The 7,625-nt window shown below is 40.4% G+C and overlaps 1 long non-coding RNA gene across 1 annotated transcript; it reads right to left on the reverse strand.

The window, feature by feature from the left end:
- Window positions 1-5,640: 5,640 nt before the first annotated feature.
- Window positions 5,641-7,026, reverse strand: LOC115186715 (uncharacterized). The gene is made up of 2 exons (XR_003875851.1): window positions 6,510-7,026; window positions 5,641-6,156 (listed from the first exon to the last, which is right to left on the reverse strand). It is a non-coding gene; the product is annotated as an uncharacterized LOC115186715 (long non-coding RNA).
- Window positions 7,027-7,625: the final 599 nt, after the last annotated feature.

The following is a 7,625-nucleotide window of genomic DNA, read 5'->3' on the forward strand; positions in this document are numbered from 1 at the left end:
GAGTCACACTCAAAATTAAAGTGGAAAACCACACTACAGGCTGATCCAACTTTGATGTAATGTCCTTAACCTCTACGGGCTAGGGGGCAGCATTGAGAATTTTGGAAAAAATATGTGCCCATTTTTAACTGCCTCCTACACCAACTCAGAAGCTAGAATATGCATATTATTGTTCAGGTTTGGATAGAAAACACCCTAAAGTTTCTAAAACTGTTTGAATGATGTCTGTGAGTATAACAGAACTCCTATGGCAGGCAAAAACCTGACAAGGTTTCATGCAGGAAGTACCCTGTCTGACAAGGTGTTGTTGTTCTTGCTTCTGTTTATTGAAGAGTCAGGATCTTAGCTGTAACGTGACAATTCCTAGGGCTCCAATAGGCTCTCAGAACCCGGGAAAAACCTGAACGATGACGAGGGAGCCTCAGGCTGAAACACATTATCTCCTTTTCCAAGTGTCCCATCATGGGACAATAGAATTAGGCGCGTGCGCGATTTGCCCCCGTGGAGTATTTTCATTTGGCTGTTTAGCTAATTGCAGATTCCCGGTCGGAATATTATCGCTTTTCTACAAGATAAATTGCATAAAAATGGATTTTAAACAGCGGTTGACATGCTTCGAAGTACGGTAATGGAATATTTAGAAATTTTTTGTCACGTTCTGCGCCATGCGCACGACCGTGATTTAGCATTCTGATAGTGTCTAGAACGCACAAACAAAACGCCGCTGTTTGGATATAACAATGGATTATTTGGGACCAAACCTACATTTGTTATTGAAGTAGAAGTCCTGGGAGTGCATTCTGACGAAGAACAGGAAAGGTAAGACCATTTTTCTTATAGGAAATATGATTTTGATGAAGGCTAATCTTGCCGGCTGTCTAAATAGCTAGCCCTGTGATGCCGGGCTATGTACTTAGAATATTGCAAAATGTGCTTCAAAAGCTATTTTAAAATCGGACATATCGAGTGCATAGAGGAGTAATGTATCTATAATTCTTAAAATAATTGTTATGCTTTTTGTGAACGTTTATCGTGAGTAATTTAGCAAATTGTTAGTAAATTCCCCGGAGGTTTGCGGGGGGTATGCTTTTTCTGAACGTCACATGCTAATGTAAAAAGCTGTTTTTTGATATAAATATGAACTTGATTGAACAAAACATGCATGTATTGTATAACATAATGTCCTAGAAGTGTCATCTGATGAAGATCATCAAAGGTTAGTGCTGCATTTAGCTGTGGTTTGGATTTATATGACATTATATGCTAGCTTGAAAAATGGGTGTCTGATTATTTCTGGCTGGGTACTCTGCTGACATAATCTAATGTTTTGCTTTCGTTGTAAAGCCTTTTTGAAATCGGACAGTGTGGTTAGATTAACGAGAGTCTTGTCTTTAAAATGGTGTAAAATAGTCATATGTTTGAGAAATTGAAGTAATAGCATTTCTAAGATATTTGAATAACGCGCCACTGGATTCAACTGGCTGTTGAGTAGGTGGGACAATGAAGAGAGACAATGAAGCGCTCCTTTTCCCCCAAAAAAGCATTTCATTTTACTACACCGATTCAGAAAACCAAAAGTTGACTACAAACAAAACCTAATAATGATGATAATTTCACTGTACTTCAAATCTATGAACCTCCCCTACTTAATATACTAGGTGAATAATTTGACCCACGCTTGCTTTACAACATGTAAACCCATTCAGTCGGTAAACAGTCTCTCAAAGTGCTTGATAGGAAGCCTCATAGCCATCATCACTGTTACATTCTCAAAAAGCATGAACTTCTGAATTGAAAGAAAATATCTTAGGCAATACACTGACGCATGTCTTGTATACAGGATTCTAAATGTCCAGGCTTCCCCTCCACTGAGAACTTTTGTTAGACGGAAAACCCAAACCTTATGGCCGCAGATCCACAAGGTCCGCCATGAGAGATGACTGTATAATTCCCTTAAGGAAAATCATCTTAAGTCAATCTGCTTTCAGTGTAAGAGCTTCCCCTTTCTGGAATACCCTGCCATTAGAAACTACTGTGATTAATGTGCACCGTCCCTGTAAAATAAAAATCAACTCAACCTGCAATTCACTTTACTGACCTGACATTGTTCCACGTAATGGAAACAGATTATAATGTTAGAATACATTACTTCCTGCTCAAATTCACTATTGTTACCTAAACAATAAAAAAATATATAACCTCTACTCCAACAACGTTCTGCCTTTCCTCTATCGTAAGAGTAAAACCAACTTTTCAACTTTCTCTTCTCTTTCGGCTTCACAATTATGAAATGTCCAAGACTTAAAAGTAACATTTCAATTGCCAAACCTACTTTTCAACTTTCTTATTAACTTCCTTTTTCTTTTCACCCTCTGCTCTCTTCGTCGTTGTTTCTGTCTCTTTTTCCCCTTCTTAGAATTTAGGAATAATTACTATTGGGACTTTTGATAAGTTATTAGGTCTCACACATACACAAGTTACTTTTAACTGGTCAGTAAACCTATCTCACACGCACATAATTTTTTCGCTGCTGATATCCTTCTTCAACTTTCTCTCTCTCTTTCTCTACACTTGCCTTCTCGCCTTCTTCTCCGGGCTTCAGACAGCCACACCCTGGCTATGTCTAACCCTCGACCTGCTGTTTCCCTGTCTTGTCCCCACATACCTTATGCATCTTTGTTATCATTAGTCCCAACTTTTCTATGTCCAAACTTCCATCAAATTCATACTTCCTTCTCCACATTGGACTGAAATAAATATTTATTTTATAACATTTAACGCCATGTACTTCTCATCTCCAGTTAATTCCTGCACCTCCTTTGAGGGTTTGCCACCCATGGTTATTCAAGAACTATTTATTATTAGGCTGCACAATCTATGCGTGTGTTTCTATAATCTGTTATTATCTTTAATCTATGTATATATACTTTTCCTCTGTTTCCATTTAAACCTTCTATGTGTATCACAATCTATGTGTTTATCACTCCTCTCTGTGTGGGTGCTCACACTCTATGCACACGATCTCTGTGTATGTGCTTTTCACTTCGCACAATCTATGTGTGTGTGCTTCCTCCTTCCATAGAATAGTCAGACCAATTTTTGCGCCCTGTTAGATCTCGACTACCCTCCCCGCTAATATACTCTAGATCAGTTATCCTTAACTTCTTGGGGCTATGTGGGACGCTAGCGTGCCACCCGTGGCGCACCCTATCAACAGCAGGTGCATTTCAAGAGCGGCAAATTTGAAACCAAATAAATGTCAAAATTCAAATTTCTCAAACATACAACTAACTTACACCCTTTGAAAGATAAACATCTCCTTAATCTAACCACGTTGTCTGATTTCAAAAAGGTTTTACGGCGAAAGCATAAAGTTAGGTTATGTTAGGAGAGTACATTGACAATAGCTATGTGTAATGTATTGTAAATTCAAAGACAGGCGTCACCAAAACCATAAAATCAGCTAAAATTATGCACTAACCTTTTACAATCTCCATCAGATGACACTCCTAGGACATTATGTTAGACAATGCATGCATTTTTAGTTCTATCAAGTTCATATTTATATCCAAAAACAGCGTTTTACTATGGCGTTGATGTTCAGGAAATCGTTTCCCTCCAATAACCGGCAGTCAAGTCATGACAACAAAATAATTAATTAATATTAGAAAACATTGGTAAAATATTATATTGTCATTCAAAGAATTATAGATTTACATCTCTTGAACGCAATCGACTTGCCAGATTTAAAAATAACCTTACTGGGAAATCACACTTTGCAATAATCTGAGCACTGCGCCCAGAAAAATACGCTTTGCGATACAGACTAACCGCCATGTTGGAGAGATCTAAAATCGAAAATACTATGTAAATAATCCATTACCTTTTGATTGTCTTCATCAGATGTCACTTCCAGGAATCCCAGGTCCATAACGAATGTAGTTTTGTTCAAAAAAGCTCATCATTTATGTCCAAGAAGCTCCGTGTTGTTAGCACATGATCTAAGCCAGCCGGACTTCACTTCACTTCACGAACGGAAGAAATATATTTACGTTCGTTCAAACATGTCAAACGTTGTATCGCATAAATCATTAGTGCCTTTTTTAACCAGAACATGAATAAAATTCAAGGCGGACAATTGCGTTCTCTTTGAAACCGTATTGGAACGAGAGTACCCAACATGAACTCTCGCGCCAGGTGTCTAATGGGCCATCACCGTTCCATGGCTCTTGTTCGGTCAGATCTCACAGTATAAGACTCAAAACACTTTGTAAAGGCTGGTGACATCTAGTGGAAGCAATAGGAAGTGCCAAAACATTCCTCAGCCCCTTTGTTTTTCAATGGCATAGGCTTAAAGTCAATTCAACACATCAGGTATCCACTTCCTGTCAGAATCTGTCTCAGGGTTTTGCCTGCCAAATGAGTTCTGTTATACTCACAGACACCATTCAAACAGTTTTAGAAACTTTAGGGTGTTTTCTATCCATATATAATAAGTATATGCATATTCGAATAACTGGGTAGGATTAGTAACCAGATTAAATCGGGTACATTTTTTTATCCAGCCGTGAAAATACTGCCCCTTGTACCCTAACAGGTTAAGATCTAAGCGCATTAGCTTGCCTAATGTATATCGACCAATTTAACCTTTAGGTCTCAACATTAGATAGTTTACATTGGTAGTGGCCACAGATACCTAGGGTCATTACGGACCCCCCACACCTTGCCTAGGATGGCTCTACACCCAATTCCTCTCTTCCAATTGCATAGAATACTACCTATATCAGGGTTCTCCACACAATATTCTAAAGACAGGTCACCAGGTTAGTATGCCCCAATGGATATTTCGGCGTTTAACACCTAGACTACACGAACTCCCTTATCCACTACATGCAATCATACAGGTATTATTCCCCCAAATCCGCGTAAATAAAGATTTAGTTACCTTTGTCTTGTAGGCTGGGAAAAGCAATGTAGGTTGGATTCCGTCACCATCCCTGTCGACCTTAGATATTTACCGGCCTGATATGGAACCCCAATTTCAGGGGACAGGACAATTTACAAGTCAATGACCCGCCCGTACACGGTTTTTGGCGTGTTACCTTAGGAAGACAGGGACAGATGTTGGAATCCGGCTCGAAGGACCAAATTGTCATGGGAATTCTGTTCCCAATGTTCATAAACCGAACTTCAATTAAACTACTCAGTCTGCCCCCCAGAGGGTGTAAGATTCTGGTTGAATGAAGCAGATGGAGAGCCAGCCTACAATTGGTCAGAATGTTTATTTACGAGAGCTCTGAATATCATACAATGCACACAGCCTTTTATACCTGACATTTGGTCATACCATATGTCATACCCCTTACAAATGCCCCTCCTCTTCTTTAACACTGTCAATGCTTATTACAAGTCTTCTCCATCTCATACATTGCTTATCATATCCTGCCCCATGTTACATAATCTACTGCAAGCCTAAAGGTTTCTCCCCTCCCTGGGTGGGGAGACCTTCTTCCTGTTATCAGTTTCACAGTGGTCACAAGTTGTCTGCTGTCTGGTTGCTTACATTGCTAAATCATTAAGCTTCAACTTTTCCGACACACACACATTAGTACATTCATCTTATAATCACTCGGTTATACCTTTTCAGGGTGAAATCATTTAGTCAAACCTTTAATCATATTATTTCCATTTCAATCCACCCTATTGGCTAAATATTTCACATACACTATAACACATCTATTTTTATTGGATTCAGAAATGTCACACAAAATCAAACTAGCCCAAAGAAAACGAATACATGTATTTTCATTACATACTTATCAATGACTGTTCTAAGCCTATGTCCAGTCATAACTCTTCGGATTAGGATTTTTGCTATGACCTTCATTTAGAGAAACAGTCTTCCTAAACATTAAAGATGGTCTCGTCTAACATGGGCTCCTCGTAATTGAATGAATCCTCCACCAGGCTCGGCGGTAGATATTTGTCATCCCACTGGTCTGAACTTGGAATCGGTCCGTATCTCACCATCTGCTCCGTCATCGATCTCTCCAGAGCCCTGGAAATGAGACCTCTCGCACAAGGGACCAAACAACAACCACATAATATCAACACAGTCCTACAGGTGAAAGCAGCCCACAACACAGTGATTACAACCTTTTTCCATTTTTTAACAATGACTGTTCTAAGCCTATGTCCAGTCATAACTCTTCGGATTAGGATTTTTGCTATGACCTTCATTTAGAGAAACAGTCTTCCTAAACATTAAAGATGGTCTCGTCTAACATGGGCTCCTCGTAATTGAATGAATCCTCCACCAGGCTCGGCGGTAGATATTTGTCATCCCACTGGTCTGAACTTGGAATCGGTCCGTATCTCACCATCTGCTCCGTCATCGATCTCTCCAGAGCCCTGGAAATGAGACCTCTCGCACAAGGGACCAAACAACAACCACATAATATCAACACAGTCCTACAGGTGAAAGCAGCCCACAACACAGTGATTACAACCTTTTTCCATTTTCCGAACGTACTATCAAACCATCCCGTGAGTGCCGTGTCCACCCCAGATTTTTCTGCTAACTCCTGAGCTAAATTGTTTAGACCGGCCAGGGCCTTGGTCATTGATCCATCTGGAGCTGTGTTCTCAGGGATGAAAGTACAGCATTCAGATACGAACATCACACACACACCACCCTTTTCAGCCAGAAGCATATCCAAAGCTATTCTATTCTGCAATACCATCAAAGTGGTCACAGCTGTCTGTTCTGCTAACCCTTGAATTGCCTCTCTGGTATAGTTGATGAAATGCTGTTGGTTATAATAAATGTAATTTATCCAATCCACATTTTTATTGAGAGTCGACCACCAAAAAATACTTGCTTCCAATCCAGCCCATATCTGATTCCTAGCTTTAAACTCATCAGGCAGCCCCCTTGGAACCCCAATGCTATCAATGTAAATTCTATTGTCAAAGGACCCTGACGGAGCACTCCTCCCCTCTCTTTCACCTGGCACTAGGTCTTTGTGTTGTGTACGGGTGAAGGGCATGTCTAACTGTACCAATGCACAAATACCAGTCCAATTTGCAGGCAGGTTTGGCCACAGCTTCATACCTCCACACAACCACCAGACATCCGCTCTCTGCCTTTTTATCTTACTGAAGTCCTCGGAACTCAACCACCCAGTCAGGTCCCTCATTGTCTCGTCAGTTGTAACATTCTCTGTCCTATTGCATGTTCTTACTTCCCCTACGTTCCATCCGTGTGTGTTGTGTCGAGCCACACAATAATAGTCTCCTCCTGCGACTGTGAAAGGGGGAAGTCTGGATCTAATGGGCACATAGGATACAGATAATGCAGATCAGTGCAACTGTCTGGCTTCCTTGCCTTCATGAACAGCTTTACTATACAGGCCATTCCCCTTGGTAAATTAATTCCATCGAGTAGAAAGGGGATGGTTGTCAACTGAAGTTTGGCTGTTGCGCAGGCATAACCTTCTTCTTTAGCTACTGATCTAGCTGTATACTGAATCCATTCCAGCCATAGGTTGGAATCCCCAAACCAAGTCTCCACCTCAATCACTTCCTTAAGATCTTTCGTCTGAACTATCCTCACCGGTCCTTGG

The sequence above is a fragment of the Salmo trutta genome, unplaced genomic scaffold, assembly GCF_901001165.1.
Source record: "Salmo trutta unplaced genomic scaffold, fSalTru1.1, whole genome shotgun sequence".
NCBI lineage: Eukaryota > Metazoa > Chordata > Actinopteri > Salmoniformes > Salmonidae > Salmo > Salmo trutta.